The sequence below is a fragment of the Phyllobates terribilis genome, unplaced genomic scaffold, assembly GCF_046119375.1.
Source record: "Phyllobates terribilis strain yellow unplaced genomic scaffold, ASM4611937v1 Scaffold_3__8_contigs__length_932513732, whole genome shotgun sequence".
In the NCBI taxonomy this organism is placed as follows: domain Eukaryota; kingdom Metazoa; phylum Chordata; class Amphibia; order Anura; family Dendrobatidae; genus Phyllobates; species Phyllobates terribilis.
The window spans coordinates 876,693,566-876,707,363 of NW_027362763.1; positions in this window are offsets into that span (position 1 = coordinate 876,693,566).

Genomic DNA, 13,798 nt, shown 5'->3' on the forward strand with positions numbered 1-13,798 from the left:
CTCTGACTTCCTAGTCTCTTCTGAGGGGCATGAAAAGCGTGTTGTTATACCATTCTGACCTCCAGGTCTCTTCTGAGGGGCATTAAAAGCGTATTGTTAAGCTACTGCGACCTCCACGTCTCTTCTGAGGGGCATTAAAACCATCTTGTTAAACCATTCTGACCTCCACGTCTCTTCTGAGGGGCAATAAAACCGTGTTGATATACCACTCTGACCTCCACGTCTCTTCTGAGGGGCATTAAAAGCATGTTGTTATACCACTCTGATCTCCACGTCACTACTGAGGGGCATTAAAAGCGTGTTGTGATACCACTCTGACCTCCACGTCTCTTCTGAGGAGATTTAAAAGCATGTTGTTATACCACTCTGACCCCCACGTCTCTTCTGAGTGGCATTAAAAGCGTCTTGGTAAGCTACTGCGACATTCCACGTCTCTTCTGAGGGTCTTTAAAACAATGTTGTTATAGCACTCTGACCTCCACGTCTCTTCTGAGGGGCATTTAAAGTGTCTTGTTAAGCTTCTGCGACCTCCACGTCTCTTCAGAGGGGCAATAAAACCTTCTTGTTATACCACTCTGACCTCCACGTCTCTTCTGAGGGGCATTAAAAGCGTGTTGTTATACCACTCTGAACTCCACGTCTCTTCTGAGGGGCATTAAAAGCATCTTGTTATGCTACTGTGACCTCCACGTCTCTTCTGAGGGGCATTATAAGCGTCTTGTTATACCACTCTGACCTCCACGTCTCTTCTGTGGTGCATCAAAAGCATGTTGTTTTATCACTCTGACCTCCACGTCTCTTCTGAGGGGCATTAAAAGCGTGTTGTTATACCAATCTGACATCCACGTCTCTTCTGAGGGGCATTAAAAGTGTCTTGTTATACCACTCAGACCTCATCGTCTCTTCTGAGGGGCATTAAAAGAGTGTTGTTATACCACTCTGACCTCCACGTCTCTTCTGAGGGGCATTAAAAGCGTGTTGTTATACCACTCTGACCTCCACGTCTCTTCTGAAGGGCATTAAAAGCGTGTTGTTATACTACTCTGACCTCCACGTCTCTTCTGAGGGGCATTAAAAGCGTCTTGTTAAGCTGCTGTGACCTCCACGTCTCTACTGAGGGGCTTAATAAGCGTCTTGTTAAACCACTCTGACCTCTACGTCTCTTCTGAGGGGCATTAAAAGCGTGTAGTTATACCACTCTGACCTCCACGTCTCTTCTGAGGGGCATTAAAAGCGTGTTGTTATACCACTCTGACCTACACGTCTCTTCTGAGGGGCATTAAAATAGTCTTGTTAAGCTTCTGCAACCTCCATGTCTCTTCTGAGGGGCATAAAAACCATCTTGTTATACCACTCTGACCTCCACGTCTCTTCTGAGGGGCATTAAAAGCGTGTTGTTATACCACTCTGACCTCCACGTCTATTCCAAGGGGCATTAAAAGCGTGTTGTCATACCACTCTGACCTCCACGTCTCTTCTGAGGGGCATTAAAAGAGTGTTGTTATACCACTATGACATCCACGTCTCTTCTGAGGGGCATTAAAAGCGTGTTGTTATACCACTCTGACCTCCACGTCTCTTCTGAGGGGCATTAAAAGTGTCTTGTTATACCACTCTGACCACCAGGTCTCTTCTAAGGGGCATTAAAAGCGTCTTGTTAAGCTACTGCGACTTCCACGTCTCTTCTGAGGGGCATTAAAACCGTCGTGTTAAGCTACTGCGAACTCCACGTCTCTCCTGAGGGACATTAAAACCGTCTTGTTATACCACTCTGACCTCCACGTCTCTTCTGAGGGGCATTAAAAGCGTGTAGTTATACCATTCTGACCTCCACGTCTCTTCTGATGGGCGTTAAAAGTGTCTTGTTAAGCTACTGTGACCTCCATGTCTCTTCTGAGGGGTATTAAAACCGTTTTGTTAAATCACTCTGACCTCCACATCTCTTCTGAGGGGCATTAAAATTGTGTTGTTATACCACTCTGACCTCCACGTCGCTTCTGAGGGGCATTAAAATCGTGTTGTTATACCACTCTGACCTTCACGTCTCTTCTGAGGGGCACAAAAAAGACTGTTGTTATACCACTCTGACCTCCACGTCTCTTCTGAGTTGCATTAAAAGCGTCTTGTTATACCACTCTGACCTCCACGTCTCTTCTGAGGGGCATTAAAAGCGTCTTCTTTTACCACTCTGACCTCCACGTCTCTTTTAGGGGCATTAAAAGCGTCTTGTTAAGCTGCTGTGACCTCCACGTCTCTTCTGAGGGGCATTACAAGCGTCTTGTTAAACCACTCTGACCTCCACGTCTCTTCTGTGGGGCATTAAAAGCGTGTAGTTATACCACTCTGACCTCCACGTCTCTTCTGAGGGGCATTAAAAGCGTGTTGGTAAACCACTCTGACCTCCACATCTCTTCTGAGGAGCATAAAAAGCATGTTGTTATACCACTCTGACCTCCACGTCTCTTCTGAGGGGCATTAAAAGAGTCTTGTTAAGCCTCTGCGACCTCCGTGTCTCTTCTGAGGGGCATACAAACCGTCTTGTTATACCACTCTGACCTCCACGTCTCTTCTGAGGGGCATTAAAAGCGTCTTGTTAAGCTACTGCGACCTCCACGTCTCTTCTGAGGGGCATTAAAACCGTCTTGTTATACCACTCTGACCTCCACGTCTCTTTTGAGGGGCATTAAAAGCGTGCTGATATACCACTCTTACCTCCACGTCTCATCTGAGAGGCATTAAATGCGTGTTGTTATACCACTCTGACCTCCACGTCTATTCCAAGGGGCATTAAAGCATGTTGTTACACCACTCTGACCTCCTCGTCTCTTCTGAGGGGCATTAAAAGCGTGTTGTTATACCACTCTGACCTCCACGTGTCTTCTGAGGGGCATTAAAAGCTTGTTGTTATACCACTCTGACCTCCACGTCTCTTCTGAGGGGCATTAAAAGCGTCTTGTTATACCACTCTGACCTCCAGGTCTCTTCTAAGGGGCATTAAAAGCATCTTGTTAAGCTACTGCGACCTCCACGTCTCTTCTGATGGGCATTAAAAGTGTCTTGTTAAGCTACTGTGACCTCCACGTCTCTTCTGAGGGGTATTAAAACCGTCTTGTTAAACCACTCTGACCTCCACATCTCTTCTTAGGGGCATTAAAATTGTGTTGTTATACCACTCTGACCTCCACGTCTCTTCTGAGGGGCATTAAAATCGAGTTGTTATACCACTCTGACCTTCACGTCTCTTCTGAGGGGCACAAAAAAGCCTGTTGTTATACCACTCTGACCTCCACGTCTCTTCTGAGGGGCATTAAAAGCGTCTTGTTATACCACTCTGACCTCCACGTCTCTTCTGAGGGGCATTAAAAGCGCCTTGTTTTACCACTCTGACCTCCACGTCTCTTCTTAGGGGCATTAAAAGCATCTTGTTAAGCTACTGCGACCTCCACGTCTCTTCTGAGGGGCATTAAAACCGTCTTGTTATACCACTCTGACCTCCACGTCTCTTCTGAGGGGCATTAAAAGCGTGCTGATATACCACTCTTACCTCCACGTCTCATCTGAGGGGCATTAAATGCGTGTTGTTATACCACTCTGACCTCCATGTCTATTCCAAGGGGCATTAAAAGCGTGTTGTTACACCACTCTGACCTCCTCGTCTCTTCTGAGGGGCATTAAAAGCGTGTTGTTATACCACTCTGACCTCCACGTCTCTACTGAGGGGCATTAAAAGCGTTTTGTTATACCACTCTGACCTCCAGGTCTCTTCTGAGGGGCATTAAAAGCATCTTGTTATACCACTCTGACCTCCACGTCTCTTCTGAGGGGTATTAAAATGGTCTTGTTAAGCTACTGGGACCTCCACGACTCTTCGAACGGGCATTGCATTTCCTCATAATTTTTGGCAGCTTTTGCTTGGAATGCATAAGCAAATACTATAGGAGACCCACTCCCCAATAATGGGAATAATGTTTGTAATATCATGTACTGCATGGCTCTTGTAAGGGTATTACAAGTTCCTACATTCTAATTTTTGGCACCTTTTGCTTGGAAGGCATAAGCAAAGACTATGGGAGACCCACTTCCCAATAATGGGAATAATGTTTGTAATATGCTGTACTGTATGGCTCTTGTAAGGGGAATTAAAACCGTCTTGTTAAGCTACTGCGACCTCCACGTCTCTTCCGATGGGCATTAAAAGCATCTTCTTAAGCTACTGGGCCCTCCACGTCTCTACTGAGGGGCATTAAAAGAGTGTTGTCATACCACTCTGACCTCCACGTCTCTTCTGAGGGGCATTAAAAGAGTGTTGTTATACCACTATGACATCCACGTCTCTTCTGAGGGGCATTAAAAGCGTGTTGTTATACCAATCTGACCTCCACGTCTCTTCTGAGGGGCATTAAAAGTGTCTTGTTATACCACTCTGACCACCAGGTCTCTTCTAAGGGGCATTAAAAGCGTCTTGTTAAGCTACTGCGACTTCCACGTCTCTTCTGAGGGGCATTAAAACCGTCGTGTTAAGCTACTGCGAACTCCACGTCTCTCCTGAGGGACATTAAAACCGTCTTGTTATACCACTCTGACCTCCACGTCTCTTCTGAGGGGCATTAAAAGCGTGTAGTTATACCATTCTGACCTCCACGTCTCTTCTGATGGGCGTTAAAAGTGTCTTGTTAAGCTACTGTGACCTCCATGTCTCTTCTGAGGGGTATTAAAACCGTTTTGTTAAATCACTCTGACCTCCACATCTCTTCTGAGGGGCATTAAAATTGTGTTGTTATACCACTCTGACCTCCACGTCGCTTCTGAGGGGCATTAAAATCGTGTTGTTATACCACTCTGACCTTCACGTCTCTTCTGAGGGGCACAAAAAAGACTGTTGTTATACCACTCTGACCTCCACGTCTCTTCTGAGGGGCATTAAAAGCGTCTTGTTATACCACTCTGACCTCCACGTCTCTTCTGAGGGGCATTTAAAGCGTCTTGTTTTACCACTCTGACCTCCACGTCTCTTCTTAGGGGCATTAAAAGCGTCTTGTTAAGCTGCTGTGACCTCCACGTCTCTTCTGAGGGGCATTACAAGCGTCTTGTTAAACCACTCTGACCTCCACGTCTCTTCTGAGGGGCATTAAAAGCGTGTAGTTATACCACTCTGACCTCCACGTCTCTTCTGAGGGGCATTAAAAGCGTGTTGGTAAACCACTCTGACCTCCACATCTCTTCTGAGGAGCATAAAAAGCATGTTGTTATACCACTCTGACCTCCACGTCTCTTCTGAGGGGCATTAAAAGAGTCTTGTTAAGCCTCTGCGACCTCCGTGTCTCTTCTGAGGGGCATACAAACCGTCTTGTTATACCACTCTGACCTCCACGTCTCTTCTGAGGGGCATTAAAAGCGTCTTGTTAAGCTACTGCGACCTCCACGTCTCTTCTGAGGGGCATTAAAACCGTCTTGTTATACCACTCTGACCTCCACGTCTCTTTTGAGGGGCATTAAAAGCGTGCTGATATACCACTCTTACCTCCACGTCTCATCTGAGAGGCATTAAATGCGTGTTGTTATACCACTCTGACCTCCACGTCAATTCCAAGGGGCATTAAAGCATGTTGTTACACCACTCTGACCTCCTCGTCTCTTCTGAGGGGCATTAAAAGCGTGTTGTTATACCACTCTGACCTCCACGTGTCTTCTGAGGGGCATTAAAAGCTTGTTGTTATACCACTCTGACCTCCACGTCTCTTCTGAGGGGCATTAAAAGCGTCTTGTTATACCACTCTGACCTCCAGGTCTCTTCTAAGGGGCATTAAAAGCATCTTGTTAAGCTACTGCGACCTCCACGTCTCTTCTGATGGGCATTAAAAGTGTCTTGTTAAGCTACTGTGACCTCCACGTCTCTTCTGAGGGGTATTAAAACCGTCTTGTTAAACCACTCTGACCTCCACATCTCTTCTTAGGGGCATTAAAATTGTGTTGTTATACCACTCTGACCTCCACGTCTCTTCTGAGGGGCATTAAAATCGAGTTGTTATACCACTCTGACCTTCACGTCTCTTCTGAGGGGCACAAAAAAGCCTGTTGTTATACCACTCTGACCTCCACGTCTCTTCTGAGGGGCATTAAAAGCGTCTTGTTATACCACTCTGACCTCCACGTCTCTTCTGAGGGGCATTAAAAGCGCCTTGTTTTACCACTCTGACCTCCACGTCTCTTCTTAGGGGCATTAAAAGCATCTTGTTAAGCTACTGCGACCTCCACGTCTCTTCTGAGGGGCATTAAAACCGTCTTGTTATACCACTCTGACCTCCACGTCTCTTCTGAGGGGCATTAAAAGCGTGCTGATATACCACTCTTACCTCCACGTCTCATCTGAGGGGCATTAAATGCGTGTTGTTATACCACTCTGACCTCCATGTCTATTCCAAGGGGCATTAAAAGCGTGTTGTTACACCACTCTGACCTCCTCGTCTCTTCTGAGGGGCATTAAAAGCGTGTTGTTATACCACTCTGACCTCCACGTCTCTACTGAGGGGCATTAAAAGCGTTTTGTTATACCACTCTGACCTCCAGGTCTCTTCTGAGGGGCATTAAAAGCATCTTGTTATACCACTCTGACCTCCACGTCTCTTCTGAGGGGTATTAAAATGGTCTTGTTAAGCTACTGGGACCTCCACGACTCTTCGAACGGGCATTGCATTTCCTCATAATTTTTGGCAGCTTTTGCTTGGAATGCATAAGCAAATACTATAGGAGACCCACTCCCCAATAATGGGAATAATGTTTGTAATATGATGTACTGCATGGCTCTTGTAAGGGTATTACAAGTTCCTACATTCTAATTTTTGGCACCTTTTGCTTGGAAGGCATAAGCAAAGACTATGGGAGACCCACTTCCCAATAATGGGAATAATGTTTGTAATATGCTGTACTGTATGGCTCTTGTAAGGGGAATTAAAACCGTCTTGTTAAGCTACTGCGACCTCCACGTCTCTTCCGATGGGCATTAAAAGCATCTTCTTAAGCTACTGGGCCCTCCATGTCTCTACTGAGGGGCATTAAAAGAGTGTTGTTATACCACTCTGACCTCCACATCTCTTCCAAGGGGCATTAAAACCGTCTTGTTATACCACTCTGACCTCCACGTCTCTACTGAGGGGCATTAAAAGCGTTTTGTTATACCACTCTGACCTCCAGGTCTCTTCTGAGGGGCATTAAAAGCATGTTGTTAAGCTACTGCGACCTCCACGTCTCTTCTGAGGGGCATTAAAAGCATGCTGATATACCACGCTTACCTCCACGTCTCTTCTGAGGGGCATTAAATGCGTGTTGTTATACCACTCTGACCTCCACGTCTATTCCAAGTGGCATTAAAAGTGTGTTGTTATACCACTCTGACCTCCACGTCTCTTCTGAGGGGCATTAAAAGCGTGTTGTTATACCACTCTGACCTCCACGTCTCTTCTGAGGGTCATTAAAAGCGTGTTGTTATACCACTCTGACCTCCACATCTCTTCTGAGGGGCATTAAAAGCATCTTGTTATACCACTCTGACCACCAGGTCTCTTCTGAAGGGCAATAAAAGCATCTTGTTACACCACTCTGTCCTCCACGTCTCTTCTGAGGGGCATTAAAATCATCTTGTTAAGCTACTGCGACCTCCACGTCTCTTCTGAGTGGCATTAAAACCATCTTGTTATACCACTCTGACCTCCGCGTCTCTTCTGAGGGACATTGAAAGCATCTTGTTAAGCTACTGTGACCTCCACGTCTCTTCTGAAGGGCATTAAAACGATCTTGTTAAACCACTCTGACCTCCTCGTCTCTTCTGAGGGGCATCAAAAGCATCTTGTCATACCACTCTGACCTCCACGTCTCTTCTGAAGGACATTAAAAGCGTGTTGTTGTACCTCTCTGACCTCCACATCTCTTCTGAGGGGCATTAAAAGCGTGTTGTTATACCACTCTGACCTACATGTCTCTTCTGAGGGGCATTAAAAGCGCGTTGCTATACCACTCTGACCTCCACGTCTCATCTGAGGGGCATTAAATGCATGTTGTTATACCACTCTGACCTCCACGTCTATTCCAAGGGGCATTAAAGCATGTTGTTACACCACTCTGACCTCCTCGTCTCTTCTGAGGGGCATTAAATGCGTGTTGTTATACCACTCTGACCTCCACGTCTATTCCAAGGGGCATTAAAGCATGTTGTTACACCACTCTGACCTCCTCGTCTCTTCTGAGGGGCATTAAAAGCGTGTTGTTATACCACTCTGACCTCCACGTCTCTTCTGAGGAGCATTAAAACCGTCTTGTTATACCACTCTGACCTCCACGTCTCTTCCGTGGGGTATTAAAAGCGTATTGTTATACCACTCTGACCTCCACGTCTCTTCTGAGGGGCACAAAATAGCCTGTTGTTATACCACTCTGACCTCCACGTCTCTTCTGAGGGGCATTAAAAGCGTTTTGTTAAGCTACTGCGACCTCCATGTCTCTTCCGAGGGGCATTAAAACCGTCTTGTTAAACTACTGCGACCTCCACCACTTTTCCAAGGGGCATTAAAAGCGTCTTGTTATACCACTCTGACCTCCACGTCTCTTCTGAGGGACCTTAAAACCGTCTTGTTAAACTAATTGGACCTCCATGACTCTTCGAACGGGCATTGCATTTCCTCATTATTTTTGGCAGCTTTTGCTTGGAAGGCATAAGCAAATACTGTGGGAGACCCACTCCCCAATCATGGGAATAATGTTTCTAATATGCTGTACTGCATGGCTCTTGTAAGGGGCATTGCAAGTTCCTCCATCCTAATTTTTGGCAGCTTTTGCTTGGAAGGCCTAAGCAAATACTATGGGAGACCCACTCCCCAATAATGGGAATAATGTTTTTAATATGCTGTACTGCATGGCTCTTGTATGGGGCATTGCAAGTTCCTCCGTCCTAATTTTTGGCAGCTTTTGCTTGGAAGGCATAAGCAAAGACTATGGGAGACACACTCCCCAATCATGGGAATAATGTTTGTAATATGCTGTACTGCATGGCTCTTGTAAGGGGCATTGCAAGTTCCTCCATCTTAATTTTTGGCAGCTTTTTCCTTGGAAGTCATAAGCAAATACTATGGGAGTCCCACTCCCCAATCATAGGAATAATGTTTGTAATATGCTGTACTGCATGGTTCTTGTAACAGGCATTGCAAGTTCCTCCGTCCTAATTTTTGGCAGCTTTTGCACTAAAAGTGTGTTGCTGTACCACTCTGACCTCCACGTCTCTTCTGAGGGGTATTAAAATGGTCTTGTTAAGCTACTGGGACCTCCACGACTCTTCGAACGGGCATTGCATTTCCTCATAATTTTTGGCAGCTTTTGCTTGGAATGCATAAGCAAATACTATAGGAGACCCACTCCCCAATAATGGGAATAATGTTTGTAATATGATGTACTACATGGCTCTTGTAAGGGTATTACAAGTTCCTACATTCTAATTTTTGGCACCTTTTGCTTGGAAGGCATAAGCAAAGACTATGGGAGACCCACTTCCCAATAATGGGAATAATGTTTGTAATATGCTGTACTGTATGGCTCTTGTGAGGGGAATTAAAACCATCTTGTTAAGCTACTGCGACCTCCACGTCTCTTCTGATGGGCATTAAAAGCATCTTCTTAAGCTACTGGGCCCTCCACGTCTCTACTGAGGGGCATTAAAAGAGTGTTGTTATACCACTCTGACCTCCACATCTCTTTCAAGGGGCATTAAAACCGTCTTGTTATACCACTCTGACCTCCATATCTCTTCTGAGGGGCATTAAAACTGTCTTGTTAAGCTACTGCGACCTCCACCACTTTTCCAAGGGGCATTAAAAGCATCTTGTTATGCTACTGCGACCTCCACGTCTCTTCCGGGGGGCATTAAAACCGTCTTGTTAAGCTACTGCAACCTCCATGTCTCTTCCAAGGGTCATTAAAAGAGTCTTGTTAAGCTACTGTGACCTCCACCACTTTTTCAAGGGGCATTAAAACGGTCTAGTTAAGCTACTGTGACCTCCACGTCTCTTCCGAGGGACATTGAAATGTTGTTTTTAATTACCTCTAACCTCCACGACTCTTCCAAAGGGCATTGCATTTCCTCCCAATTTTAGTCAGCTTTTGCTTTTCAATGCAAAGGCGAAAACTAACGGAGACCCACTCCCCAATAATGGGTAGAAGGTTTTTAGTGCGCTGTAATCCACGTCTGTTTCAAGGGGCATTGCAGTTCCTCATAATTTTTGGAAAGCCTTCCATTCACTGCTTAGGCCAACAGTGCACAGGAGACCCAGTTGCTATAAATGGAAAAAACGGTTTAGTTAAGGCCCTCTGACCTCCATGTCACTTCCAAGGGGCATTGGAGTGCCTCAAAATGTTTAGTAGGCAGTGCACTCACTGTATGCCCTATAACTGTGTAGCAGAACCGCTCCTTTTGTTACAGAAACATATCCTACAAGATATGTGTGGTTGACTGGCCTGATATTGATGTGAATGGTCCCTGTTCCTCCTGCTCTTTCTCCTTTGCCACCACCTCATCCATCATTTATCACCTGAAGCTTTGTTTTAACAGAAGTCATAGAACTGGGATAGTAGCAGGAAAACATCCAGCAATCCTCGTACGAGGTAGGATATGTGCCAACACGCTGACCACCTCAGGCCTTGCCGCTACTACATACATGTGCTTGCATTCCAGGAAAACATAGCAGATGCTAACTTCTATCATCATCATGCTCCTCACCTTGGCACTCTCAACTCCCCTGATGGAGAAGCCAGGGCCCACCGGAGGAGTCTGGTTCTCTGGTGGGCTCGTCCAATGCTGCCCTAAAGCAGGCCAGTCTAAGAAAAGTGTGTGGGTCGTTAACAGGAGAAATTGGCGGCGGCTGGGGACCGTTTTAGGACACCCGGCCGCCCCCAGGCAGCTGGGGACCGTGTGTGGACACCCGGCCGCGGGGCGGCTGGGGACTGAGTATGGATAAAAGGGCCACAAATGCAGCCATGACATGGTGGCCGGCGTCTGCCTCCACATGCCTAAAAAGCCCAATTTCAAGTGCAAGCAAGCTACAGTATCAGTATGGTATTGCAGCCTGGTGGTGGGTGGGTGGCAGGTTGCACACTAACGTTTGCATTCCAAAAAAACAAAGCAGATGCTAACTTATATCATCATCATCATGCTCCTCACCTTGGCACTCTCAACTGCCCTGATGGAGAAGCCAGGGCCCACCGGAGGAGTCTGGTTCTCTGGTGGGCTCGTCCAATGCTGCACTAAAGTAGGCCGGACTAAGAAAAGTCTGTGCGGATGTTCCGCGGAGAAATCGGGGCGGCCGGGGACCGTGTGTGGACACTCGGCCGCGGGGCGGCTGGGGACCGAGTGTGGACACCCGGCTGCCCCCTGGAGGCTGGGGACCGAGCATGGACACCCGGCTGCTGGGCGTCTGGGGACTGAGTATGGATACCTCGCTGCCGAAGCAGCCATGAGGTAGAGGCCAGCTTCAGCCTCCTCAAAACTAAAAGGCCCTATTTCAAGTGCAAGCTAACAGTATGGTATTGCAGCCTGCGGGCGGGTGGGTGGTTGGCTGCATATTTGCGCTTGCATTGCAAGGAATGGGGGAGGCACAATTGAACACTGCCCTGGGACAAGGACTTGCACGGGGATAGTTGCAAGTCTTCATCTTCTGATGCGGCAAGGATCACTTCTGATGGGCTCACTTTTAGGCAGTGAACTGGGAGTCAGAGATGCTTCCAGGGGTCTTCCCCTTGCTGTCCCCATGTCTTTTCAGCACTGTATGCATGTGTCACGCAGCACATGGCCAGATAAGGTTGTAAAATGTTAAAATGACATTTCCCGGTGAATGCATTTGTCACAGTTGAAAGCAATACAAAAGTGCAAAAACGCATAAAAAATGCTACTTGTGAACATAGCCCAAGGTGTGGAAGAGTATTTTTGTTTTTGGTTATTTATTTTACCTTATACACAAGTCTTTACCCTAGAAAAGAAATTCCTTAACATATTTCACAGGAAAAAAGTTTCACTTTCGTTTTTGAACGTTTTATTATGAGCCTGTAAAAGTGGCTTAATACCTCTGACCACGTTGTTGACAACAGTGACCTGGGGGTCAGAAATGCTTCCTGGGGCAATCCCCATGCTGTCCCCATGTCATTTGAGCACTGTTACTATCGTTTTGGGCACTTGTTAGGCTTTTAAAAGACTGCCGGGGGTGCCACCGCAAAAATGCTCGGGTCTCCCATAGACTAACATTGAGCTCGTTGCTCGGGTCGAGCACCCGAGTATCACGGCGAACTCGGCCCGAGCTTCGAGCCCCTGAGCATTTTAGTGCTCGCTCAACACTAGTTACTATTGAATGACTACAAGCAGAGATCTTGAAAACGGAGATACAGAAAGTACACTGGCAAATTGTGCAACTTTTCATCATACAAAAACCAATGATTCTTTGATGAAACCAAAATGCTCTCTAGGGAAAAAGAGACTTGCAAAACCCATTAATTATAGTCCCCAAGAATAAAAAGATGTGTATTTTGAGTATGTTGTATTTGTGTTATAAGCCACACATGTTCCAACATATGCTTATATACCCACTCATGAGTATTAGTTTGGTATGCTCCATTAAATCTACAGTAAGTATCATTAATCATGTCAAGAAAATGGCCTGTGGGAGTGTTACAGCTGACCTTGCCATGTAAACTACTTAACATGAACTATTTATAAAGCATTGAAACATGCCTAGTGAATGCTTTATGCATTCTGATTAAAAAGCTGGTGAAAACAGAATTTAAAGAATCCATTGGACAGCCTTGTGATATACGGGCTGTAAATATAGTAAAAGCAATAATTTATTACTAATACTCTCATTTAAAATATTAGCTTTGAAAATAAATGAATGAGCCACCTCCAGGGAGCAATCATTTATCAATGTAATTTTCAATTTACAGTTTAATTAAGTCATAATATCATATTACTATGAGTAAATACAGTAATTCAGTTTGTTCAACCATAGGAAATTTGTCTGAATTACTCACATAGGACTCCTTGCTTCTTACCTAATTTTCTACCTTTGTAAATATTAGAACTAGTGATGGGCGAGCACTAAAATGCTCGGGTGCTCGTTGCTCGGATCGAGCACATTGGAATACTCAGGTGCTCGACCCGAGCAACGAGCCCAATGTAAGTCTAAGGGAAACTCGAGCATTTTTCCGGGGGCTCCCCCGGTGGTCTGCAGAGGGCTTAAAAATTTCCCAAATCGATGGGAACAGTGCTCAAATGGCATGAGGACAGCATGGGGAAGACCCCTGGAAGCATTTCTGACTCCCAGGTCACTGCTGTCAACAATGTTGTCAGAGGTATTACACCACTATTACGAACTCACATTAAAACATACAAAGACAAAACCAAAATGCATTTTCCTTGGAAATATGTTAAGGAACATCCTTTCCAGGGTAATGACTTGTATATAAGGCAAAATAAATAACCAAAAACAAAAATACTCCTCCACACCATAGGCTATGTTCACACGTAGCTTTTTTTATGTGTTTTTGCGCTTTTGCATTGCTTTCAACTGTGACAAATGCATTCACCAGGAAATGTAATTTTAACATTTTACAACCTTATCTGGCCATGTGGTGTGTGAGACAAGATCAGACACATCATGTTTCATTTATGATGGAGGGACTCTGAAAGTCACAAAGCCTATTTTTACAGGGCCATCAGGCGGCCTTTACTATTCTTTAAGGGCCAGTAGTCGGCCCTCACTTTTCTTACAGA